General features: G+C 44.7%; 1 pseudogene; it reads left to right on the top strand.

The window, feature by feature from the left end:
- The window catches only part of LOC141955289 (E3 ubiquitin-protein ligase RBBP6-like), a 43,591-nt pseudogene extending 16,358 nt beyond the window's left edge, over window positions 1–27,233 (top strand).
- The last annotated feature ends 488 nt before the right edge of the window (window positions 27,234–27,721 follow it).

Below are 27,721 nucleotides of genomic sequence, written 5' to 3'. Positions count from 1 at the left end.
CGTAAATGCAAGAGGCTTTATCCCAATTGCAAGGCCTTGTCTCTAACAAGTACAAGGGTACAACTGAGTTCAGCAGCCTAGCGGGGAGGACAGCCCGGAAGAACGCCACATCCAGCTCTTCTGGCATTCCGCTTCAAGAAAGGGGAGAGAAAAGGCGGAGGTCACACTGGGTGCGATTGAAAAGAAGATTGAAAGAAGAATGCGATCGGCATGCCCCGTCTCTAGATCAACGGCCCTTGTCCTCATGGGCGATCTTACCTTCCCAGACATCAACTGAGAATGTCACACAGCGGACTCCGAGAAGGTTCTCTAACGCCACAAGCCCACTATGGGCTGCTCAAGACCCGCTCCAAGACCGAGGACTCCTGGGAGTTTGTAGTCACCTGCACAGTGTTGAAGAGCCCCTGTGACGCTGAGCTGGCCAAGGAGTGGGTCTGGACTTGCTCTGTAAGAGGGTAGCCAGGCCCATTTACTCATGCTGTTTGGAGGTCCTGGGAGCGTTTTTGTGCACAAGGGAAAGGAACATCTCTCTGCAAACTTGCATATTTTGTGCATCACGGAGCTACCGGAAAAGATTTCTCCCCTCCAGAGCAGCACCACCAGCCTCATTCTGCACACTGTTCTCATTTAAAGCTGCCTTCTAAGAGGGGAACAGTCCCGCCTCAACTGCGGACCCATCTGCATGTCTGTGCGCTTAGGAGAAACGGCAACGGGACAGGGGAGCTTTGCAGGCCCACAGCGTTCTAAGGTGGGGTGTATTTTTTGGGTGTAAATCGTGATCAAACAGGTACGTTCACTGAATAAGGGCTCTCTATGGAGGAAATGGGAACTTGTGCCAGGTCCTTGGCGAGTTCTTGCAAACTGTCTCATGTATGCTGCTTTCAGCCTCGAGAGACGAGAGCATAAAGTAACCCATGTAACCCATGAGAAATATATATTTGATTTTTCCAGCATTTTTCAGGTCCCCATCAGACCTGCAGCAAAACCAGCTTCCCCTCGTGCCTGCTCTTGCTGCGTAGAGGGTGGGCGGCTGGAGCAGGATTTTCTGCAGGAGGAGGCACCACAGACATGGGCCTGGGGCTCCGGGGGCTCTGGGGGCACCTGGCCGTGCGCCCCAGCATGCCAGGGCCACCAGAGTGGGGCGCAGGGGAGAGGGAAAGGCACCGGAAGAGTGGGGAGAAAGCAGCACCCAGAGACGGGGTCAGAGAAATAGTAATTTATTGATTGAATAAAAACTTGCAGCAGCCCCGCTAGTGCTGTCGGCGGGACGGCCTGTTGGAGGGCTGGGGAGAGTCCTAGGGGCTGGGGACCCTCCTATTCGGGGGGCGCCGGGAACCCCCAGTTGAGCGGTCCCTGCCCCGGCCGGGAGCGGAGGGGCTGCAGCTGCGGCCCTGGGCAGAGGGACCTGCCACCGCCGCCTGCCCCGGCTCCTCCTGGGGCTGCTCCTGCTCTGCCGGGACAGGAACGGATGGGGGGCAGCCGGGACCCCCGTGAGGGCGCCCTCCCGCTCTTCTGGGCCTCTCCCACTGCCACAGCTTAGTTCCTCGTCTTCTAGAAGAGGAAACCGCAACTTCTCTAACGGTCCTCTGCAGAGCGGGCACTCTGCCTTCACATCTACCCACTGCAGGATGCGGCCCAGGCAGAACCGGTGCCCACAGGGTATCACATAAACGCTGTCACGTGGGGCGTCCTGGCAGATGGGGCAGATCTGCTCTGTCTCCGCGGCCACGTGCACGTGCTGCAGCCGGTTGGGCAGAGCTGACGATGAGGAGCTGCTCCCACTTGCTGGTTGCTGGAGCTTCCAAAGGGCGTCACGTGCTGCAGAAGTGAGAAAGGCCCCAGTCACTCGCTGTCGCGGCGAGGGGAGGGGGAGGAAGAAATGCCCAGGCCCCTGGCGAAGGACACCCTCCAGCTCCCCGAGCCCCTTGACCCGCCCCACGTCCGCCCCGGGGGGACGCTTCCCCGCACAGCTCACCTCCGCTGCCACGAGCGCGCCCGGCGGTGCCCGGCTGCCTGACCCAGGCAGGGCCGGGGAAACCCAGGGGTGGGCTCTGGGACCTGCACCGAGAGCTGCCGACGGCACCCCCAAAGCGCCACCCGGCACCGGGATCGGCCTCGCTCGAGCCTCCAGACCTCACAGACTCGCTCGGCAGGAGCCCAGGCACGGGCCAGACTGAGCCGGGCTCTGACGGTGCCCGAATTTAAGCAGGGCGGGACGTGCGGTCACGCTCCATCGCTCGCTGACATCACAGGCCACCGCACGGTGACCTCATAGTGGGACGTCTGCCCCCGCATCACTCACGCCTCCGCACACGCCTCTGGGGCTACCACAAGGGCAGCTCCCACTCCCTCCCCTCACCGCTGCCTTCTGCTTGCCGTCAGCGTTTCATGCCCGTCACCAAGGCCTTGTCTGTGTCCTCAGCCCCCTCTGATGTGGGAGACCCCGGCCTGTCGGCCCTACACAGCCCCTGAGCAGCAGCAAGGCTTGGATGAGAAACAGGCCTTGGGGGAAAGATCAGACACTGCTGAGTTGTGCCGAGGCGGCAGGGAAACCAAGGGACAGCCGCAGCACTGAGCGGTGGGACAGTCCTGAGCGGTGAGAAGTTACCGCCGCGGGAACAGCGCCTGAGCGAGCAGGGCATTGGTCTGCACAGCCCGTGTGAGAGCGGCCTTGTGCTGGCAGGAGAAACGCTTGATAACTGCCTAATCGCTGATTTGTAACTGTGGAGTACGAGCTTTGGCGAGAGCATACGTATGTGCTATTGGAAAAATAAAGGGTCTTTCCTTCTGCACTTCATGGAGAGTCCGTGCCTCAGTTGCCACAGGTAAATGTGTGGCTTAGGGGAGAAGGTGACCCGAGTGTTTTGCTGGCACAAGGAAGCTGTTCCGAGCGCCTCTCGAGTTCTGTTTGCAACCGTTGGCGAGGGGAGAGAGGGCAGTGGGGCCGTTACCAAAGTGAAGGGGGGAGATTACAGGGCGGGGATGGAGGGGGGGCAGGACAGGGGGGCGGGTGTCCTCCTTCCAGCCCCAGCATGGAAAGCGCTGGTTTGCTTTCCGAGGCGGCTGATCTGCTGTCAGGAGCTCCTGGGGGAGCAGCCTGAGGGCAGCCCCGTGGGTCTCGAGAGGGCACCGACCTGCCAAAGCGGGAGGCAGCAGCTGGGGGGGCGATGTCAAACCGCACAGAACTGCTCTGCAGCAGCAGCTGTGCCGTGGGGTCAGGCCCTGCCCCGCGCACGGGTCCTGGCACAGACTTTCCCTTCCTTGCTGTCTTTCCCTTCCTTGCGTTCAGAGGCTGTGAGAAGGCTGCAGGGACTGGCGGGCTCTGCTGTTGGTGCAGAGCAGCTTCAGTCTCACAAGAGCGTGTGGCCGCGGGTGCATCGTGGTGCTTCGACCCCAGGCCGAGAGCACAGACCTTCTCCCTCTGCTGTGTTAAAGGGACCCCAGGGATGAGCTGGTGTTGAAGGGGGAACGGTGAGGGGGGGTCGAGGTAGGAGGCAGCTTTCAACTGATGTTAATCTGAACTGAAAATGGTTCTGGGCTTCGAGAGGTTTGGGTTTGGTTTTTTGCCTTAAGTGCATTATTACCTTTGCGGGTAATGGTTTCCGTGGCAGTTGGCAACGGTCCTTCTTGTGCACCAAAGCCCAGCTCGCATTTTCTCTATGGTTAATATCTGTAATAGTGATGGCATTATATTAAGAATCACCCAGGTTAATGAAAAAGAAACTGGTGAGTCAGGACCAGTTCCAGCAATAGGTGCCCAGCAACTTCCTCGAGAGCGACATCTCCAACTCACAGACCGTGAGCCTGGAGCACACCAGATCCACCCGCCCTGAGCTCCAAACGCAGCAGAGACTACGTGCCCTCCTCTGCGGTGTCTGTTCAACGTCACCCCCGTCACCGACGGAGCCAGCTCTGCCTCGTCCCTCCTGCGCTGACAGACGGTCACAGCAGAGAACCCAGGGCTATGGGCTGAATGAACTCAGGACACGTTTTGGAGGGACGGCCCGTAGACTGCAGGAATGACATGGGTGTGTATATATCAACCCCCAGCATGTCCCCAGTGTCCCCAACAAGGCCAACAGCTTCATAGGACCCTTTTATTGGAGAGCGAGGGGGTGTGTGTGTCCCAGCCCCCCCCAGTTCTTCTTGGGCCTTGAGGCCTCAGCCAGAGCCCACAGCGAGTAGCAGGTGCCTGCACGGACAGGGGGGGCTCAAGGTTACCCTGCCCCCCACCCCAAGGGACGCAGGTGTCCAGGAGGGACCCAGGCATCCGGGGGGTGTGATGGCGGTGGGTGCAGCCCGGCTGGTGGTGGGGAGGGGACGTGAGAGTTTGCGGAGCCTCATGGAGGATCTTGCGGTTGGAGGACACATAAAGGGGGGGGGGGGGGCAGATACAGATATTTGGGGAGCAGAAGGGGGCTTTCAGGTCCCCTTGGTCACCCCAGGGGGGTGACAGCGGGGAGGGGATGGGGACAGGGCGGTGGGAGCGGTGGCCGAGGAGCCTGAGACCTGGCGCTCTCGTTTCCCAGATGAGCGGCAGGGGCGGGGACAGGGTTGGGGACAGGGACACTTGCTGCTGGACATGAGGAAGACACTGCTGGGGCTGATGGCCAGGCGGCAGGGGACGGCGCCCCAGCGGGCACCATGGAGTGTGTGACTTGACCTGCTGGTGGGAAATGGGGGTGGCAGCGGTGACAGGGATGTCCCCAAGGCCCTCCCCCAGCCTCGTTAGGGCTAACGGAGCGCCCCACAACCTGTCTGGTTGTCACCTGTTCCCCTGTGGTCCCCAGTGTCCTCTTGGGTCACCCCAGGTTTCCCCACTGTGGGAATTAAGAACTAGTGGTTACCAAAAGGTGAACTGACCTTGAGGCTAGAAGAATAATTTTGGGAAACTGCGGCAGTGTTGTGTAACACCGTGTTTTGTGAAAAACAGCAGCAAAAAACACCCCCTGCAGAGTCTGGTGAGCGTGTGAGCAATAAACAGGCACAGCCTGGAGGTCAGTGGGATGCAAAAGTGAAACGGAACCGATGTAAACAGGGGCAATGAACGGAGCTGGCGCACAGGGCGGCGGCGTTTGCTCTTCCCCCTTCAGCAAAGCGGTGTGAGTCAGTCATCAGCTGCTGACAATGTCCTGCAGCCCGTCATGGACCTCCTGGACAGCAAGAGAGTGTGGGGGCAACGGGGACACACCCTCCCCTCCCCAATGCCCCGGGCCCCCCCCAGGAGTCTGGGGGACCTCCAGGGTCAGGGTGACCGCTCAAGGGGTGGCAGCAGGGTGCTGTGCCGGGACTTTCAGCTCCATCCCCTCGCTGCAGCCTGACGCTCCGCCAAGATCTGCGAGCAGATGGTGCTGAAGTGGGTGCTGAAGGGGCTCTGGAAGCTGGTGATGAACACGACGGAGAAGACAATTGTCCTGCTGACTGGCTGGATGGTGAATGATGGGGAGGGGGACTTTTCAAGGCTGTCTTCATGAGTAATTTAGTTTGAGTCTCTCTGCTCTGCAAAAAAATGAATGGAAAAAAATCATGTCCCTTTGGTTAATTCAAACTAGATGATTAGCTTACGAGGGGAAATACCACTTTAGTTTGGGCCAGTTCTGCCCTACTAGTGAAAGCAAGCTCAAACCCCACCTCCGCCCCCTGAAATTTCTGCGATAAAATTTCTAGCACTGACAGTTTCATTTTCATTTAAATGTAAAGCACTGAGCTTGACAAGTGTGGCTGTCGACGGATGAAGCTCCAAGAAACAGAGAGAATGTGGCTCTCTTCTGTTCTGTCAGTCTGCAGCACTTTCAGCACAGGTGAATCATTTTTGGTGAACAGCTCTGAAAGCAACAGCGCAGAGTTTTCATGCTTTAGCCGTGTGCAGTTTTGTTGCAGGGCAAGCTGGTCAGGCTTTAAAATCTGGTTTATGCAGGTGAGACTTTGCTGCGGTTTGTTCCTCTCCAAAGATCTCTTGGGGGGGCAGCCTAACAGAAGCAGAAGCAGCTTAAGCCAGATCAGGACAGAACCTCATGCATTAGCAGACCCTCCTTTAGTGACCTTTGAGACCATTTTGCATTCAAACTATTAAAAAACTGAAAAAGAGTTTGCTACTTGTGTTTGATATTCAAACCTGAAGATTTCTTGAAAGGTCCTGTTAGGGTGTTGAGACAATAAAAGCACGATGTTACACATAAAATTTTGCTTTTATGTCTGTGAGGGGGTTCTCTGAAGTGCCGTGTAATTACATATGAATACACATTCTTACAAATTGACTAATGTTTTCCTCTGTGTTGATGTCATTTTCAGAATACACAGACGATAATGCCCTGATTCCCAAGAACTCCCTGGTAATTGTTAGAAGAATGACTGCTGGAGGAATTAAAGCTGCCAGCAAAACACGTGTTATGTAAGTACCCATAAAGTACTGTAGTCTTTGTGAGGGCTTTCAGTGGGTTAACTTTTTTTATGGAGGTTATTTTACAGAGGCATTGGAATTGTATCTTTCTTGTTAAAGGTGCAGTTCCTTCTGATTGTCATGGGATAGATTTTGATGTGTCTGTCCCACAGTAGAGTCACATTTTTAGCCCTGCTGGGACGCGGGGGCTCAAACTCCACCAATGGTGACTTTTAAGATGATTCTGTTGGGTTTGTTCTTGGGTTGATTTTTCTGAGAGCCAAGTTGTAGATCCTGTTTCCTCTGTGTAGAGAGATTCCTTATTATATGTGTTTGCTTTTATTGCTTTTGTAGTAAAGACAGATGCACGTTATAGTATAAACATAATTTGTTCCCACCTCACAAGAGTCTGATTCTCAGTGTTAACTATTTGTTGCACTTGGGGAAGGAGGGGCAGGATATGGCAGGTATTCTTACACCTCAGATCTGGGTATTTTCCATACTAGCTATAGAGGCAAGATGAAGGAAGGGTTGCCAGCCGGCAAACCATGCAAACTAGATGTATGAATTGTTAACTATATCAGTGGTTGCAGGTACAGATCAATGAGCATGTGGAACCTCAGCAAATTTTCAAATGTAATATATTTTTCCTAAAATATTGCAGCTTTTTCAAGATTATCTTAAAGCAAATTCTGGCAATTAAGACCTTTTTGTTGTTGTTGTTTTTGTGTCACAGGGCTCCTAAATCAGACAAAATCTTAGCAACTGCTTTCAGGTGACATTTCTACTACTATTTTTAGTCGATATAGCCTATGCAACACGTTCAGTATTTTGGCACTTTCATGGCTAAGTATGGTGGATATCTGAACACAGTGCTTGGGCTTCCACAAAGGAACACTGTTCTAAGGACTGTGCTGCTGACTGTCTCGTTATTTCTTTGTCAGATGACCGTTTTCACTTAAGTAAACTTGCACTTTGGACTGTCTAGACTATCACTGTCCTTTCTTAGCAACTAAAGTACTGGTTCCTGGTATTTGGTATACAGATATACAGATTGGCTGAAGTTGCCTTCCTATTTTGATGGTTGATTATTTAAGGACACAAAACTGTAGTACAGATTTCATCTTTTTGATACATACGTAGCAGAGACAAAATATCTGAGGAGTCCCTATTGCACTGTTGTGTTCTACAGCTACAGGTCTCAGAATAATTGGTGCCGAAGTAGAAATGTAATTTTGGGGTTTTTTTTTTAGTTGCACTGAATGTACCAAGAGAGGACACTTTATGCAGATGAATGAATTTCCACATTCACTAGACTATCAGAACATAGTATTTTAATGTTCAGGTTTTATAATCTGTTTTCACTGCTTTATGCTCAGTAAAAGTGCTTTAAGTTCTGATCACCTTTATTCTTCTTTATTCTCCTTCTAGAAGTCAAATGGAGCCAGTGAGTGGAGCATCAAAAGCAGTATGTAAAAACACAACCTCACACTTTTTTCTACATTCTGCACTTATTTCTAAATAATGTAGCCTTGTATTATTTTTCCAAGCATTAACTTAATATATTTTCCAGTAAAACATAGTATACAGTGTAAAGACAGTGTATTTGATTCAATATAGCAAAGACCGAGTAACGCCATCATTTGCACTGTTCTGATGCAAATCTTGGTATTTGTGCCTAGTGATGCATTGTATTTCATATTGAATATGCTAGAATATTTCCTGAATGACTTCATGTTAGATCAAGTAGGTTCAGGGCTTGCACAACTGAACTTGGTTCCATGTTCTACATCTGCCTGTCTATAGGTTGTAATATGTACGTTTGTATACGCGGTTGTGTGCTTTTGCTTTCTTGCAATTAAAATTGTTTGAAATGTATTTTTTGCCGTTTTCACTTTGTGTCACTTGGCTTTTGTTTTTAAACAGTTTCTTTGCCTAATGGTTCTGGAAAATGTTATCAAAACCCACTGAGAAACCGTTGTTGTTTAACTTGGTACTGTTTATTACTTTTGACTTGGGTGTTCAAACAAATACCAAACCCAACACATCCCCTGTGTTTTGGGGACAGTTCTGTGCAGCTCAGTGATTCCTTTCCGTGCTCTGAAGTACTTGGGTATTCGTTCCTAAAACTGTATAACTGAAGTGATATTGTTTGGGCCCCTGAGTCCATCACTGTCTCTAATACAGTGTACAAACTTTGGCACAAGGTTAGAGCCTGGTGCATTTGTGGGTAATACCTGTTCTTTTTCTTAACTTCTGCCTGCAGTACATTTTGTAATCTGGGTGACTTGGGGGTTAACTGCTGCTTTAGTTTTGCAAAAGTTAAAGCTTTTCTTTAGTATACCACCACTTGGAATTTACATTTGGGAAAGAGGCAGCATTTTTATTTGCGTTTGAAAACATTCAGCCGCTAAAATGTAAACAGGTAACACAAGGAAATACTTGACTGCTAGTGGTCTAGATCCTGATTTGCCACTTGGGTCAAATACTGTGTGTAACTACACATTTCAAAGGAGTCCTTATAGTATAAAAATTACTATGTACTGTTTTTTATTTTCCCTCTTCATTTCAACTATAACTGCTTTTTCCTCATGAGAATGATGTGAGGCATCACACTAACCCTGGATCATTGGATCTGATCACTGATAAGCTGTTAGGATAACTTAATCTAGAAATCTATGAGCTCTGTCTGTGTGTTCTGTGAAGAATACAGCCTCTGATTCTTGTGGAATTGTATACAATCAACTGTAATTTGAAAACTTTTTGAATGTAGGTCTAAAACCACTAATCTGAGATCTGCAATTCTATCCCTGATTGGTTAGAGTTCCTTTTTGGACATGAATGCCTTTCGCTGTGAGGTTCAGTTAGTTTAACTGGCCCAGTGACCCTAGTAGTGAATGTAACAGATTTACACGAACCATGTTGATAGTATTTGATTTAATTCAAAGGGGGTTTTATTGCTTGAAAAGAGTTCTTTTCCCTTTTGCTTACTAGCATGTGTATAAACACAAATCACGTGTTCATAAATAGGGTTGACATTCTTTTAGCTTCACGTGTTCTCTGGCATCTTACCGTAAGCTAACAGAGATGCCTCAAAAAAAATTAATGTTTGTAAAAGCATAACCATGTGTTTTATTATCATTTATAAATGATGAAACATTAACTGATCAATTTATGAACTACACTGAAAATAAGTTTCCTGTAGTGATGCTTCGTCCTCAAATAAATATTTTTAAAAATCCTTTTAACTGAAAATTGACAGCGTCGTTACACCTTTGAGTTTTAAGCAGTTGTGAGCATTTGACAAGGGTCTGTCTCAGATATTCTGGAGCAATACATTGATCTCAAGCAGGTTTGGTTATTTTTGTTTCTTCTCATTAACCACATTGGCACTCTTAATTTGTCATAGGTTTGGACTTTGTTTTGAACAAATACAGTTACACTAGGCTGGAAATGCCTCTTTCAGTGACATTCAGATGATATAGTGCAGACTTTCAGACTACAGTAGAGGTTAACTCTTGCTATGTTTTGGCTGTAGAACTTGAGTATGTGTTTACTTTTTTGTGAACAGATTGATGACTCCTCTGCATCTATTTCTCTGGCCCAGCTTACTAAGGTGTATATATATTCTTGTCAAACACTTAAAGAAGAATGTTTGCTTCATATTTTTAGACCTTTTACTGTGATCTATATCTGGATAACTGTTGTAATGTGAACAAAACTTTAATTTAGTTTGAAATAATTCAGAGGATTAATTTTAACTTTAAAAAGTGTGTCTATTTTGATACTACCCTGTAAAGAGCAGTTCCCAGTTTGGGAAGATTGAAGGTGGGAGTACCTTACCAGGCTCAACATTATGTTGCAGATTACTCATCTTCAAGACACAAAGAAGCAGCACTTCAGAAGCTGCTCACCATTTTTCATATGGCTTGTTAATTTTGCATTGGGAAGTAACACAATTTTTATGGAAGAATTTAATTGGCTGCAAGCGATGGACATTTCGGGAGTGTTTGCAAGAGCCAAAATCGGAGCCTTGCTGTAACATGGACAATTGCGTGGCTATTTTTGAGTTTCTAGTCACTATAGTTAGAGACTGTTACACAGTTTCATAAATTGCAGTATATATACAGTGGACAACACAATCTAATCTATTTGAATTCAGACTGTGCAAATCGGGCAATGGTACCTGTTTGCAGGAATGTGGATGTGTGGCATATTAGCAGAGGTGACCATCTGAGACTGCTGTAATGCCATGGTTTGCTATGGAACTGCTTGCTTTTTTGCTCAGTAATGTGTAACTTTGTCTGGGCAAGCACTAGTGATTGCACTTTGTGGAAAGGACTAGTGCTAGCCAATTAAGTTACTAGTCTTTAAATCTGTGAAGATTAGAGAAGGCAGGTCCTGACGCAGAGGAGCTAGTTCTTTCTTCTGAAAATAAAGGCTGGAGTGAATTTCTAAGAAAGACAAGTCTCGTCCCACTGGACGAGATTTCTTCTTCTCTCTCTCACTGTAGAAATTAAATTGTGTATGTTTGACCAAAAAAACCCCTCACAAAGTTTGGAAGGTAGCCACCAAAAGAAATTGGTCTCCATTAGTGCTGTCCCTAAACATGTCCTTGGTTTTGTAAACTCATGTGAAGTTTTACTCTAAAATGTGAAAAACTGCCCAAGCGGTGTACACACTTAAGCTTTTGAGAAAATCCAAGTGCTTCAGAAAAATGCAGGGACATAACATAAGTCAGCTCAAAGCAGTTACTTACTCTAAGCCCTTCTGTTCAGGCTGGCTTAGCATGGAGGCAATGTGCTGAGCACTTTCTGTTTGGTTATTACTGTGTGTTGAATACCATGGTTGAATTGTGGTCTATTCCTTTGTGGGTTCTGGATGTGTTTTGTAAACTGCTTGGGTTCAGACAAATCAGTCAAGTATCTGTAAAGTTTTCTGTAAATGTCAATAGGAATGATTTCATAGGATGTTGAAACCACTTGGTTGCTTTTGTGAATGAATGCACATAAAACCAAAACCTGACGGAATGATAGCTGCTTGAAGGTCCAAGTAAATCCTTCACAGTCACTCCCTTAGGCCTTGCCTGTATCTGCACTACTGTGTAATAATGAAGACGTCTGAGCAAATACTGCTTTAAAAAAAGCAGATGGCTTCCATAATTTGAAGATCTAGTTCTGCATAAGGTTTCCGTTACAATTTATATGCTAAAAGGACAGAGTCAGCTGGAAAAAAAAGCAGGTAGTGCTGACTGTAGTTGAATCACATAATATGAAGAAGTCAGTAGGCAGGGGACATGCAGTTTGGGCTGCCTACAGCACCTGATGGTCAAAATTGTACTGACAAGAATCTTCTGCCTTGCTGAGGCATTATGAAAGCTTGATTGCTTTTAATGCTTCTGTGTCTGAAGCCGAATTTCAGCAAGCTAAAACAACTTCCCTGACTCTGAAGTCGTGTGTCCTTTTAAGGCTGCAAAATGTAAATCATACTTGCATACATCTCTCTCAGGTAAATGCACAGTGGAGATCTCCTCCTTCAAATAGTCAGCAGCTTAAAAATCAGCTTAAAAATACTGGATAGTATAATGTTTTCTACACATAGCTTCAGTCCACTTGGAGGAAAACTGGATTGGTTACACAGGTCTTTGTGTAAGGGACAAACAGAGCCTAAGGTTTTGAGTGCCCAAGAATGCTCTTCTCAAGTAGGTTAACAGGCACATCAACACCATGTAAGGGCTCCCCAGAACATCTTCAGGACAACTCTGTTTCATGTAAGCAGCTGTTTTCATGCAACCTCAGCTAGCGTGGTGCTGCTCTTTACAGGACGGGGTGGGCAGTGTTGTCTTTGGCTGTGTGGACTTAAATGTGTTTCTAATGTGTGTGTCAAATAATTAATTACCCGTTAAACAGACTTCCAATCTGGCTGAAGCCAATGCTTCTGAAGAAGATAAAATAAAAGCTATGATGATATAGTCTTGTCATCAGTATGATCCAGTCATGTAAGTGTTGATAAGGTCAAATCTGTTCTTTGAAGATTATGGAAAAATTGTAGAGATGGTTGTTTGAACAAGAGAGACACATGCATACCTCTTTCTTTTTTCCCAAAAAACTTGTAGTTACGTGAAGAAACCTGTGGGTCCACCTCCGCCATCATATGTTTGCTTTCATTGTGGAAAACCTGGCCACTATAGAAAGGACTGCCCAACAAATGAGGTAAGATCATGGGGGACTTCTGGTGTTACTTAATTTTTAATTTATTTACCTTGGCAGTTACATAACAAATACATGAATATTCACGTTAAGAATTGTTTCTCTTGGGGTGAAACACAGAGGTTATATGCCAACGGTGCAAAGCCCTTCAAAATTTAAGGGAAATCTGGAATTACAAATGTGACATTTTCTTTGTTCTAGGTCATGGACATTAAATATGTCCAGAGATCTTTCTCTGTGCACTTTCATGCATATTTTTATCTCTTTCAGTATTATTGGAAATATTTCTGGTTTTAACTCCTTTTAATGACAGTTCAGAGGTTTTAGTACTTTGCATAAAAAGGTGTTTCTCTTGACCCTATCTATTGAATATTTGTATGTTTTAATTACACAAGTCTCTGGTTGAATATTCATGCCATTTAATCACTTAATTCATGTCATTTAACGTTACTCACTAAATGTATATGCATGAGGAAGGAATTCAGTCTTCACCTGTAGATGATGAATATCAGGTTCCCCAGTGGCCAGTTCAGAGCCTTGCATTAAGCCCTCCCTCTGGACTGCACTTTGGAGGACGAGGGGGCTTGTGTCTCTTCTCTGTGTGGATGGTGAGCTGAGGGATATTTCATCCTTCAGGAACCTGAAGTTAAGCCGAAGAATGTTGAATGGTTTCAAAACACTACTCGAGCCTTTGGAGCATCCTGGCTATATATTCATTTAGGAAAATAACTATTTTAGTTGAGCAAGCCTTAGGCTAGGTAAAGGGAGAGAGTTAGAGGCTTGTCCTGCTTAAAAAATAATTGAAATTCATTTAGCATCTTAAGATGAGATATGTCTGCAATTCTTTTCTTAACAGGACAGAAATTGTGGGTCTGTTCCCAGAGTTAAACAGAGCACAGGAACAAGTAGTTTCTTGACTGAGGTGAAAGATCACCATACAAAGGGCGCAATGCTGACAAAGACTGGAAAATATGCAATACCAGTTGTTAATGCGTGAGTATGGAGTTAGTTGGTCTGACCAAAAAGTGAAGGAGAGAAGCCACGTGTCAGTGTCTGAGTGGCAATGCAACCAAGCAGGCCAGCATCTGTAATTACAGGGGAAGAAGCACTGTCATTGTATCTTAACCTTAAAATATGTGATACTTTCTAATATTAAAATAGGGTGGTCCCGCTGTTCATGCCCCTGGAAGTTGGTTAAACCTGTGGTATGCTCAGAATCTGTATTTCTACAAAACATTTCAGTTGTGTTTACAGTGGAGTCGTTCTATTTGAAAGCTCCTTTTGCTTCTGTTTTCTGTTTCAAAGACTTCTTGAAAAATGTAACAAATAGCTGTTAGAGTGAGATTTCCTCTCCCTGACATTTATCAAATCCCGTGTGTGAAACAGAGTGATGTTTTCCTGTTGCTGTAACCTAAGAAAATACTACTGACTGCTGACAAGAGTGGCTGTTTTAAAATGCACTTGGTAGCACCTGGTTTTCTGCCATGGATCTCCTTCTGTAGAAGCCGTAACATAGACTTTCATTCATAAAATGTAATTACTTGAAGCCTAACTTTATACCGAGCCTGCAATTTACATTTACCCTCTGGCAAAGGAGAGGTGGGATTCATTACATCTGATTTCTAGCTGTCAAAAAATGACTTTTCTAGTCTGAGCTAATTTCTTAGTTGATCCAAAGAATGGGAGAGTTCTTGGAAGGAAAATTGTTCACCCCTCTCTCTTCTGGTTTTATGGGTATAGAAAAGTAGTTTAAACTAAATGTCTATGTTTTTGAAGGCCAATGAGGAGTGAGAAGAATTATCTTCCTTTGATAAAATCCAAAGCTTGAAAAAGTTTTCCTTTATCCATCTAACTTTTTTCTTTTTCCTTCCCCCCCCCCCCCCCCCTCCAGGGAAGCTTATGCTAGAGAAAAGATGGAAAAGCCTCCCTTTTTACCAGAGGAGCTGTCCTCCTTCTCAGATGATGGTAATCCTATTCCAGATGTGTTGTTATGTCTTCTTTGTAAAGATATAATGACTGATGCAGTTGATATTGCCTGCTATGGAAACAGTTATTGTGATGAATGTGTTAATCCAAAACATCATATCTGATCTTCTGAAAGTAGAAATAGGAGATAATGAAATTACTTTGTGACCAGCTCCATTTAATACTTAAGTATATCCTGAACAGGAAAGGACTGTTCTCTTAAAAAGGAAAAAAAAAGTCAGAAAGCTTTTTTCCCTTTTTATGTCAATCAGTCAATCTTCTTTTCCCTTTTTATGCCAGTCAGTCACTCTGCTGTTGTTGTCTCTGGCCTCCCTCCAGCAGTGTCCCCATCTTTCTGTGCTGAAAAGCCAGGTGGACCTTTCCGGTAAGTAAATCTATAGATCAACGTGAGCATAAAAGACACCAGAATACTGAAGTGAGTTAGATTCTTCTTCTTGGGCTTCTCTGCTAGCAAGCTGTGTATCATTAGTGACGGTTCCAGACAATTGTGTAAGTTCTGGGTTGTTTTTTTTCCCTTTGAACGAGGACAGTTCCATAAGTTGAAAGTGTGCCTCAGGCAAGCATTTTCTCAGAAGTATGTTTTGGTTTTTGTTTATAAGTCATTCAGTACAAGTTCACCCTGAAAGAGGAACTTTTTTTCCCCAGGAGCCCTTTGATTTTAAGTAACTAGCAATTCCTAAAGTAAACAGTTAGTTATGTCAAACCTTCTGGAGTGCATTAATTTCTCCTTAGTACTGAGGAAATGATCTTTTCATCAAAAGTGTAAAGCTAAAATGGACTATGTGTTTTCACATTACTATTTTCTCCAGTATTTCTATCATCAATATTACAATGTCAGAGTCATCCTTGGCAATACACAGTGTAGTCAGTGATGGATAATAAACACTGAAACGCTGTAAATTTGTAAACCAGTTTGGGATAATAAACATTGAAACACTGTAAATTTGAAGTATTTACAAACATGACAGTCTAAGTTTGCAAGCCAGTGAAGTCATGAAAAAACGTTAAGAGTCTGTACTTTTGTTTAGGGCTTATGTCCTTCCAGCTTTATGCCTTGAATGCAAACAGCCGCTCTGCCCAGAAGACTGTCAGGCTCAGCTGTACCGTTGAATACAAAGGATCCCAATTGACAAGAGCCTTCAAGGGCTGAACTAGCACATAAATATTTCTTCAGAGAGTTTCAGTTCTTGGATCTTCCAAAGCTGAGATTCGGTGTGTGGGTTACATGTACTTGTGGGACAGGACTTGAAAGAAGCAGACAGGACGGCGCGCCCTGCTTCACTGTTGTTGTGAGAAGGGGATGTACTGGACCTTGTAGGCCATAAGCCTTGGGCAGCCTGATAAGGGGAATAAAGACGTGCTGATGTGGGGGAGAGTTACTGCCCCTATGAGTCATGTGGCGCCGGAGAAGAAGAAAATATAAAGTCTCTGAAAAACAACTCAGTGTCTGCAAAAACAACTTAGTCGTAAACAGTCCTGTTGTTAGAGTTTTAATTAACTACCAATCAACGAGCGTTGATAAAGAATGTTGAAGTATAGCAACCAATCAATGTAAGACGCGTGTCTTCTAATTTCTTCTAATTTTCTATATAAATGAATGATTTCTGCAATAAACTCTCTGACTCTGCTTGCATCAAGCTGTGTCCCATCTCTCAATCGCGGCAAATTGATGACCCCAACGTGATCCGAGTGAGCGACGTGATCCGAGCGAGCGGCGTGATCTGAGTGAGCAATGCGCTCTGAGCGAGCAATGCGCTCTGAGCGACGCGACCCGACCAGTCGTCGTGATCACTGGACTGAGAAACCGCCTGCCTGCGCGGCTTGCTGCGAGTCCTGCAGAACGTTGAATGAGCTGCTGAAAAGAAGCAGGAGCTGGCCAGCAATAAATCCCTCCGGGGTAGAGAGGTGAGCTGTGGGAAACGAAACATGGGGAATCAAGCGTCTTCCCCAGAAAGAGACGTATATGAGCTTATGAAAGCTCTTCTTAAAAAGCACGGGAAAGTTATTTCTGGGCATGACCTTAAAACTGTGCTTAAATGGGTGCAGATGAAGATGCCCGATGTAACTGCTTCTAGTATTTTGACATGGGAACTTCGGGACGACGTGGGGGTGAAGTTGTGGGACTCTGCCACATCGGGGAACGTAGAAGCACAGCGTATGCTTCCGTGGTGGAGGATCATTTTTGAAATCGTAAAAGCTCAAGAAAAGAGTGATGATGGTGATGTAAAAGCAAAAGGGAATTCCCCCACGGTCCCTTCTCTGCCTTCTGAAAGTCAAAGCTGCCAAGGACCTCCAGAGGTCGGTGCCGTAAATTATCCTCTGGAGGATGACCCCTTTGATCCAGAGCTAATAAATCTCGAGAAGGAGCCAGATTTATATCCCCCTAACTCACGCAATGTGTGGGCTAAGATAAAACGTCAAGCTTTAAAGGAGGGGAATCTCGAGATTGCTAAAATGATAGTTGCTCCTGTAATATATCAGGGCCGAGGGGTACAATGGGAGGCTTTGTCTTTTTCTGTAATTAAGGAGCTGCGCCGTACCGTTACCGAGCATGGGCTTTTCTCTCCTTATTTCGCGAGCCTGTTATCCTCTATTTTTGACACTTACGTTATGACTCCTCATGATTTAAAGTCTCCAGCTGAATTACTGTTAACTCCGACTCAGTTTTCACTGTGGGAAGTCGCATTGGAGAAGAGGGCTCCAGGCACCACTTCTCACATTTGTGGGTCACGAAAATCAGGCTGTGGCTGCTTTAACTATAGAACATCTTACAGGTACGGGTCAGCACACTGATCTGGTAGCTCAGGCACGGGATATCCCTCGGGAGGTTCTGGAAGCGGTCCACGAGGAAGCGAAAAAGGCTTTTTTCAAAGTCCCTGACACACAAAAGCTGCAGAAAGCTTTTACAAATATTACTCAAGAACCCCGAGAGCCTTATGTGCAATTTATTGATAGATTAAAAGAGGCTCTGGAGCGTCAGATAGATAATGCGGAAGCACGGAAGATTTTGTTGTTGAAATGGGCTGTAGAAAATGCTAATGCGGATTATAAGAAGCTCTTAAAATCCCTTCCTAACCAGAATCCTACACTGGTTGAAATGGTGGAAGCTTGTAATAAAGTTGGCACTATAGATCATAAATTTGAGGCCATGGCTGCTGCCTTTGCAGCCGTGCGTGGTCTGTCAGGCATGGGGAATTGCTACGGCTGTAGCAAACCAGGGCATTTAAAAAAGAACTGCCTGGCTATGAATGCGGGGGCTAAGCATCAAAACCCTGGAATTTGCCCTAGATGCCGAAAAGGGCGTCATTATGCTAATCGATGTTGGTCTAAGTATGATTTTCAGGGCAAACTGATACAGGGAAACTGGTCGCGGAGCATGGGGCGGCAACGCGTGCAGATACAAGTTCTGCAGCTGGCATTCCAACCCCCCCGGAGGGAAGCAGCAACGTCACAAGTCTGCGTCCAGCAACAGCCGGGAGTGCTGGATTGGACCTGACAACCGCTCACACAGTAAGGATACTTGATTGCTCAGTTCACTTGCTGTCTGTAGCAGGAACCCCCTTAGCTGCAGGACGAGGCTGTGAGACAAGACACACACCAATATGGTTAGCAGTCAAGCTCCGATGTTTATTAGAAAAACAAGTCCTTATCTATTCTTGTGACAGCAAATCCGTGCGTTGCTCTGGCGCATGCTCATTTCAAAAACTCGTTCCTCTCAGCACTTTCAACAAGCGCTACTAAGCGTGCACAACCGGTAGATAAATTTCTGCTTTCTTATTCTACAGGTTCCTTTATTATCTGTTTCTTCCCTAATGAGCAAAAATACTTTCGCTTTTAGCCATCGTTAATCTAGACGCCGTTAGTCTTCTAACACAAGTGCGTCATTAATTTAGACATCGTTAATCTAACTTGAATGCTGATGACACTTTTACATTGTCAGTGACGCAGACAGTTCGCGACCCGGCATATGCGCCCACAGCTGTCAACAAATGTTTCAGGACCCTCACCCTCTAATACACAGGCGCTGTTATTAGGAAGATCATCTACCACATTATCAGGGCTTTTTGTACTACCAGGTGTCGTTGATTCTGATAGTACCGATGAAATTAAAATTATGGCATGGACTCCATTTCCTCCCTGCACAGTACCTAAAGGTAGTCGTATAGCGCAATTAATATTGATTCCAGCAGGGATGGACTCCCTCATTCCTAATCCCTCTCCTAAAAGGCAAGGAGGATTTGGGTCTACAGAAAACCCACAAATCCTATGGGTGCAATCTATTTCTCAGAAATGACTCCTATATCAATGTACTCTTATCTGCAGGGGACAGCAAGTAGTACTAAGTGGAATTATTGATACTGGAGCGGATGGCACAATAATATCTCAGGCCAAGTGGCCTCCACAATGGCCTCTGACTAATGTGTCCCATGCACTGGCTGGAATTGGAGTAACTAGTAACAGCCGCCAAAGTGCAGAATTAATCCAGATCCAGGGTCCAGAGGGGCATGTAGCCTCTGTTAAACCTTTCGTGTTACCTGTTCCTTTGATTCTATGGGGGCATGATGTGCTGTCTCAGTGGGGAATGTCCATCCAAACTCATTTTTAGAAGGGGTCATTGAAGCGCACAACACCCTTAAATTAACATGGAAAACCAATACTCCTATTTGGGTAGATCAGTGGCCCCTAGCACTCGAAAAGCTTCGCGCCCTCCAAGAATTAGTTATGGAGCAGTTAACAAAAGGGCATATTGTGCCTTCTACTAGTCCTTGGAACTAGCCTATTTTTGTGATTAAAAACCAAACCAGCAGGTGGCGTTTGCTCCACGACCTCAGAAAAATTAATGACGCTATGGAAGACATGGGAGCCCTCCAACCAGGACTCCCGTCCCCCACTATGATTCCTTGGAATTGGTATTTGACTGTCATTGATCTTAAAGATTGCTTTTTTAATATCCCACTACATTCTGATGATACTCCTAAATTTGCTTTTTCAGTTCCAAGCGTCAACATGCAAGCTCCATTGCAAAGATACTAGTGGGTTGTGCTGCCACAATGAAGAATAGTCCTACAATTTGTCCGTGGTGTGTAGCTAAGGTACTTAGTCCTGTTAGGACTGCAATGCCTAGTGTCTTGTTATATCATTATACAGATGACATCTTAGTGGCAGCACAACATCACGAGGTCATGGAGGAAGCTGTAGCCCTTGTCACTACTGCTGTCAATTCAGCAGGCCTCTGTATCGTGCCAGAAAAAAATCAGAAAATACCACCATTTAAGTACTTAGGTTGGCGCATCAGGATTCGAACTGTAATTCCTCAACCTTTACAGATACAGACAAACATTAGAAATCTGCATGATGTACAGAAACTGTTGGGAACAATTAATTGGGTCCGACCACTGCTGGGAATTTCTAATGCAGACTTAAATCCTTTATTTGAACTGCTCAGAGGAGATACTGACTTACTTTCTCCTCACAGTCTTGACTCTGAGGCTGTTAACCCTTTGCAAAAGGTTGCCACAGCGATCACAAACAGGCAAGCTCATCGATGGGCCCCTGAACTACCATTTCACCTAATTATTTTAAATCCCGTTTGACAACTTCATGCGCTGATTTTTCAGTGGGATTCTCAGAAACCAGATCCACTGTTAATTATTGAATGGATTTTCTTGCCGAATCAATCTACAAAAATAATTTTGACACAGCATGAGATGTTTGCTTCTCTGATAATTAAAGCCAGACAACGCTTACTAACATTATCAGGGAAAGACTTTGTTTATGTCTGCTTACCTGTGACAAACATATATTTACAATGGCTTTATCAGCAATCAGACTCTTTTAGTATGGCACTAGCAGACTATATGGGTCAACTTACATCCCATCCACCTCTGCATAAACTGCTCAACGCCAGCATTCATTTGATATCCAGACCAAAAAAGAGTGATCGACCGTTACAAGCACTTACTGTATTTACGGACGGGTCTGGAAAATCACCCAAATCAGTCATGTAGTAGTTAGGGCTTGGCGGTCGGAAGATGTCGCGCTGTACGGAAAGGTAGGACCCCTCTCCAGATAGCAAATAGCGTTATAGCGCGTAGTTATGATGTAAGCGGACGGAAGTGACGTTGTAAACCTAGGCTATATAATGCTGTGTTAGTCAACGATAAACACCAGAATGCTGAAGGTCTCGAACGACAGTTTGGACTTACCTTTCAACAAGCATCTAATATTGCTGTGTGTCCTGACTGCCAAAGGCATTCTTTTCCATCAATAGCAAGAGGAGTTAATCCTAGAGGTCTACAGAGCTTACAGCTATGGCAAACAGATGTTACGCATTATCCAGAATTTGGTAATCTGAAATATATTAATTCTTCTATTGATACCTTTTCAGGTGCTTTGTTTTCTTCTTGTCACACAGGAGAAAAGGCGTGTGATGTTCATAAACATTTAACGCGTGCCTTTGCCACTTTGGGCATACCCTCTCAGATAAAAACAGACAATGGTCCTGCATGTTTCAACTACAACAAAAGCCTTTCTCGACTCCTGGGGTGTAACTCACATTACTGGCATCCCTCATTCCCCTACAGGTCAATCTCTGATTGAACGTTCTCATCAGTCTTTAAAGCGTTTATTACAACAACAAAAGGGGGGAGCAGGGATTGCCACCCCTGAGGAACGACTACAGAAGGCTTTGTATGTTTTTAACTTTTTGAATTGTTCCTTGTTAGAGAATAATCCTCCAATAGTTCAACATTTCAATGCGAATGCCTCGTTTGAGACACGAGTTAAAGCTCCAGTGTTGGTTCATGACCCAGAAACAGGTAAAATAATAGGACCATATCCCCTTGTCATGTGGGGAAGAGGTTATGCTTGTGTTTCCACAGAAAAAGGCCCCAGGTGGATTCCAGCAAAGAACGTGCGTCCTTTCCGTGAATCCCTACCTCGAGCACTTGACGAGCCCAGCGAGGGTTCTGCTCAATCTGCAGATCATCCTCCCGAACAGCAACTCCCTGATCCTTTTGAGGCTGCAGAGGATATTCACCAAACTTCATAAACTGAGGATTGTTACACGAGTCAAGACAAAGGAGTACCTATAATAGATACTGTCTGTACTCGATGTGGGTATTGCAAACCTTGGGTTTTTTGTGTATGTTGTGGTTGTCCTAGGAAGGGATCAAAGAAAAATGCAAGAAGTAATTTGCATGGAAGAAAAAAGGGGGCAAAAAGAAATCTTTAAAATAGTTTCTGCTTTTTTAACACTGATGACAATAGTGAGAGGCTATTCATTTCCCCCTGCACTTCCTAAGGTCAACGTTTGGGTCACGCTAGCAAATGTAACTGGGCAAGACACTTTGTGCCTTGCTACCGCTTCACCTAATTACCCCTCCTCTACATGTCTCGTAGGCCTGCCATTAGATAAGTGGCCAATACCTGAAAGTATAAAACACGTCTTTCCAGCGCTGATGCAAAATTTGACAGATAAGTGGGATGTACGGCTCTCTTTTCTCCCACAAGCTACTCTGGAACCACAAGAAATTGAACTTCTTGGATCGATAAAAATGGGGTTTTGTGTTAAGTTTAACTATACAGGAAAAGATCAATCTGAGGCCTGGGATGTTTCTCCTACCCATCCCATTTTTTAAAATGCCAGCGTTTGGTGTAATTATACAGCAACAAACCTCTCTAAGTCTAGCAATAATCCACTTCTGTTACCATCGGGAATATTCTTTATTTGTGCAGATAGAGCATGGCCCATTATCCCTTCTCACATAAAGGGAGGCCCATGTAGCCTTGGTCATCTTTCTGTTTTGACTCCTAATACATCTATGATTTTGCAGCATCGTTTATCCCACAGAGTGAAGCGTGACATTCATGCATATACTCCTGATTGTGACGAAAATGCAGAATTTTGGTCCTTGGGTAAACGCTTTGCTGCTTCTTTTCTGCTACCAGGAGCCGCTGCTGGAAAAGCATTAGCAACATTAGATAAACTTGGCTGCTGGCTTGCTAAACAAACAAATGCCACTAGCAAAGCTTTGTCTGGTCTTTTATTAGATGTAAATAGTATCCACCATGCTACATTACAAAATAGAGCTGCTATAGATATTTTGCTTTTAGCACAAGGCCATGGTTGTGAAGATTTTGAAGGCATGTGTTGCATGAATCTCTCTGACCACTCGGAATCGATTCATGCCAGTATCCAACAGCTTAAAAAAGGAGTCTCTAAACTCCAACAAGATGATAGTTAGGATTGGTTAGACAAGCTTTTTGGAGGATGGGGGTTATCAGGGTGGCTTAGAAGCTTAGTAAAGACTATTGTTTATGCTCTGGCTGTTTTTATTCTCTTATTGCTTTTTCTGCCTTGCTTGTTACAATGTTTGCAACAATTGATGGAACGCTCTATGAAAAAGATTCTTTCTGTACAACAGGAAGGGGGAGGTGTGGGGCTGGACTTGAAAGAAGCAGACAGGACGGCGCGCCCTGCTTCACTGTTGTTGTGAGAAGGGGATGTACTGGACCTTGTAGGCCATAAGCCTTGGGCAGCCTGATAAGGGGAATAAAGACGTGCTGATGTGGGGGAGAGTTACTGCCCCTATGAGTCATGTGGCGCCGGAGAAGAAGAAAATATAAAGTCTCTGAAAAACAACTCAGTGTCTGCAAAAACAACTTAGTCGTAAACAGTCCTGTTGTTAGAGTTTTAATTAACTACCAATCAACGAGCGTTGATAAAGAATGTTGAAGTATGGCAACCAATCAATGTAAGACGCGTGTCTTCTAATTTCTTCTAATTTTCTATATAAATGAATGATTTCTGCAATAAACTCTCTGACTCTGCTTGCATCAAGCTGTGTCCTGTCTCTCAATCGTGGCATGTACTCTAATCCTTTCATGTGCAGCTAGCTTAATAAAATATCTTTCCAGTGAGCTTTCTCTTTAAATGCCAGTAGTTCAAACAGACTTGTCGTCAGTGCTTCACATTTGTAAATCTGGCGAAGATTTTTTTTTTTTCCCCAATTACAGCAGCCAGCCTTTTCTCACCTTGAACTTAATATTGCAAGTAGCACTTCAAAACATTGTTTGAATAATAAAAATCTGGGGGTTTTTTGTAGTGATGCTGATGTAGTTCTACCTCTTACTGCTCTGGTGACTGCTGCTGAACTTCCTAAATCTTCCTCTCTGCCAATCCGCAGTTTGTTGGAACAGGAGGTAAATTTTATTTCAACATCTGCAGTGATTCTTGTATTTTAGTATCTTGTTTTCTATTAGTGTTTTATCGTAAGAGCTATCACGTGCCTTCACTAAGATAGCCAGCATCACCAAGTCTTCTTGGCCCCCAAGGACAATCAATACCCACAATTGGTAAGTAACTGTAACTTCAGAATTTATTTTAAAAACTTATCTTCAGCTAAACTGAATGTTGGCTCTGTTTTTTCTCTTTTCTCTCCCCACTCGAAAAGGTCATTGAAGGAGAGCCAATCCAGTTCACTCAGCATGTGGCAGACCAGGCTGGGAACTGTAGGGATTCTACAGAAATGCAACATACTGCTACTTACAACTTGTTAAATGAGGCTGTAACACATAACGTACAACAGGTGATTTATCATTAAATAAGCACGCACGGGTAGTTGTGGAGAATACTGGTGGTTCCAATTTTTAAATGGCTTAATTGCAACTGGCCTTAACAAAGGGATCTGTGCTTGCAGTAAGATTATTTAAACTCCAGTACATGACTGAAAAGAGGACTCTGAAAAATGAACAGTTTTTGAGGAAACCATAATTACATATAAAAATGAAATATAAGTAAAGGATCAGGTGGAAAGCCACTCTTTTGATTACTGGCAGAATAGGGCTGAAGAAATTCATTTCCCAATAGAAATCAACCTCCAGCTTTCTTTTTTTTTCACAACACAGTTGATACTGATTGAGCAAATTATTGGAAAAGTCAAGGCTGTCATTTTATGACAATTCTGAATTTCCTCAATGTAGCCATCTCAAATAGCCAAGCTGCTTTCTCTCAGTTGGAGAGAGTCTCTTTTGTCTCTTATTGCAGCGTCAAGTTACTCCTTCCTTTTGCTATGTATTAGTTATAGATAGATTGTAAGGGTGCATGGTGCTTATAAAATATTAAAGATGAGTCAAAACAAAAATCAGGATCCACCCCACATATTGTCTAAAACCTCAGATTCAGAAAGCAAGACAATAATGCTTCAGAGCCAAGAACGGGCCAAAGACATCATCATGAGGCAACAACATAGGAAGTGTATGCAGAAGAAGTTAAAAGAAATTCGAGAGAAGATGAGTTGAGATCTATGCATTGCTTTGAAGATCAGCAGTGTGAAGTGTTAAGCATACCAAGGAGTGGCAGAGGAATGGTGGGCACTTGGCACATGGGAGGTGCGAGTCTCTTAGACACGGGCAGCCTCCATCCACAGTTGCAAAGCTGAGTATAAGGAGAGAAGATGGGGGGAACTGTTGGGGGTGAGGGTGTGGAAGGCAAGTATGAGGATCGAGAAATGAGCATAGTCTCAAATGAACAGAAAACGGGGAGAAAAATGCGTAAGTTGAGAACAAGAAGTGCTTGCCGCCACGCTCCTCCTTCATTGGCTTTCCTCTAAAATCAGAGTGGAGTGTGACAAATAGTGACATGTGGGTTTGGGTTTCTTTAGAAGTTCAAGTCGAGGACGCCTGCACAGTGAATGTACCCAAAGGACTCAGGCCCCATCACTACCAACATCAACAGCGGTCTTTGTGCCTGTGCCTCCACCTCCCTGGTATCTTCTGCCACCACAGGCACTTCCTCTTCCACAGGTGGCACCACCACCACTGCTTCCTCCTCAGTTCCCACCTGGGCAGCCTCCTTCTGCTGGGTGCACTGCCCCGCCGCCCCCGCCCCAGGATATCCCCCAGCTCCTGCAAACACATCAGCAGCTTGGGGACCAACAGCTCATCCAAATACCACCCCAACAACACAAGCACCCCCTTCACCTAGGGAGTTGTTTTACAGAGAGAAACAGGCTTAAAGAGGAGTAAGTATTTGGCTCAATGAAGTTCTGTTGTTTTTGATGTATGTATTTCCATAGCATATTGGACTGCAGTTACACACAAATGCATCTGACATAAGCAAAAGTGACATAGTTTTGTCCAACATACTTTTTCGTTGCAGATGGTAAACATGCAGAACTGAAACAAGATGAATTCATTCTAAAACTTTCCCTAAAACTTGTAGGAATTCTAAACTGGTTTTGCTTAAATAAGATGTTCACCTTCTGCATTTGCATGCAGTATACATTTTCTCATGTTGGTCATGTTTTGTTTGTTGGTGTCTTTATGTAATAAAGGTCAAACTATAATTGTAATAGAAGTCAAACTTATTTTAACAGGGGTAAGAAAAGTCCAGACTTGATGAGTTTACAAATGATTTTGTTAAGAAACAGATGGAATATGAGAAGATTCAAAAGGAGCGTAGGCGTTCATTTTCCAGGTAACTGCTTTACATATTGTAATGGAGAAGCAGATTGTCTAGAAGAATCAGGAGGAGTTCCACTCAAACTCTCTATTGTTAGATGGGTTGGATGATTCAAGGGAAAAGCAGTGAGAGGTGTTTCAGTGTTTCACATGAAGGTTACTAGCGCAGCTATGGCAGAGATTACAGTTGACTGAGAGTTTCTTTCCTAGAGTAATGGTATTGAGTCAAGTTACTAGAGGCTGAGTTTAGAAGCTTTTAGATATGATTTTTCTTGACATGTCGACACTATCCTTGGTTAGAGCTAGAGGTATGTGCAAGATTTTGCTAGGACATCTGCCTAGAAGTGTGGATTAAATGGGCTTGTATGTAAGGTTGCAGTACAAGTATTTTGCATCCCGTACCTATTGCCAAATAAGTAGTGAAGTTAAATAGACTAAGGCAGCATTGTAAAATTGAGCTTTGCTGTCTTTTCCTGATGTTTGATACTGTGCTGTAGCCATTAAGACTTGCTCTTTTTGCACCTTACTGCCACAAAAAGGATTTGCACTGCATGTAGTTGTGCAGCGAGAAATGTTCAGGTACCAGTAGAGGCCAGTCAATACCTGTGGTAGTTCCTGCAATACAAGGGAGTGGAAATAGAGGTTCCCTTCCTGTATGTTCTAAACTAACAAAGCAGCAGCTGTTTGTCTTGTAAGCAGAAACGTGCTCAAGTTCTTCAGCCTGCAGTACCATTCTGTCAGCAGTGAAAGAAGCTTTGACATAAGCATATGGAGAGGAAAAAACAAACTAAACCCAGTTATGTAGAAATAACTGTTCTGAATTAAATTCCTCTGTGTGTGTGCGAGTGTGCTCTCTGGTTTCTTTAAGGTCCCAGTCTCTCTCTAGTGCTTCTTCTTACTCTAGAAGTTCATATACCTACTCCAAGTCAAGACTGGGTTCTTCTCACGCTTGCTCCTACCATCAATCATCTAGTCATTCCCATTCTTGTTTCAGCTTGCGATTGCCGCCATATCCCAGAAGAGGCAAAGGGAAGAATCATCACAATCATTCCAGGTCAAGGTCACATGGTTATCACCGTTCAAGGTCACGATCACCCCCGTACAGAAGCCACCATTCACATTCAAGGTCTTCAGTAGGTAGAGGCCAGTCTCCCACTAAACACAAAAAAAACCCAGAAGAGAAGAAGAGGGGATGAGAATGAAGGAGTTCCCAATGCTGAATTGTTAGAATCTATGAGAAAACAAAGAGAGGCAGTTAGAGCAGAAGATGTTAAAATGGACTCTCTGTTCATGCTCCCAAGCAGAGCTGATGCCACCCCTGTGAGAGATGAGCCTATGGGAGCAGATTCTATTGCTGTCTGACTTGCTACTCCACGGAAAGTTCACCCAAAAGTGGCAAAAGATCCCCCAGAAACCAGACCAGCCAAGGAGAAAAGGGTAAAGAAAGACCATCCAAAAGAAACCAAGTCAGAGAAGCCCTCCAACAAAAAGGACAAGTCAAAAAAACCTATGGAGAAAAGCAAACCTTCTAAGGCAAAACCTGAAAAAAGAGGAGTAGATGAAAAGGTTGATAAAGAAAATGAAGCCACTTCCATAAAGACATCTAAACCAGAAACTGATGTATCAAAAACATCACCAAAGGGGAAGACTGAGAAAGAGAACGCGACTGGACAAAACGTCAAGC

This window comes from Athene noctua, unplaced genomic scaffold (assembly GCF_965140245.1).
Source record: "Athene noctua unplaced genomic scaffold, bAthNoc1.hap1.1 HAP1_HAP1_scaffold_153, whole genome shotgun sequence".
NCBI lineage: Eukaryota > Metazoa > Chordata > Aves > Strigiformes > Strigidae > Athene > Athene noctua.
Note: the sequence above shows the minus strand (reverse complement) of the source record. Positions and strands in the feature narration are given on the sequence as shown.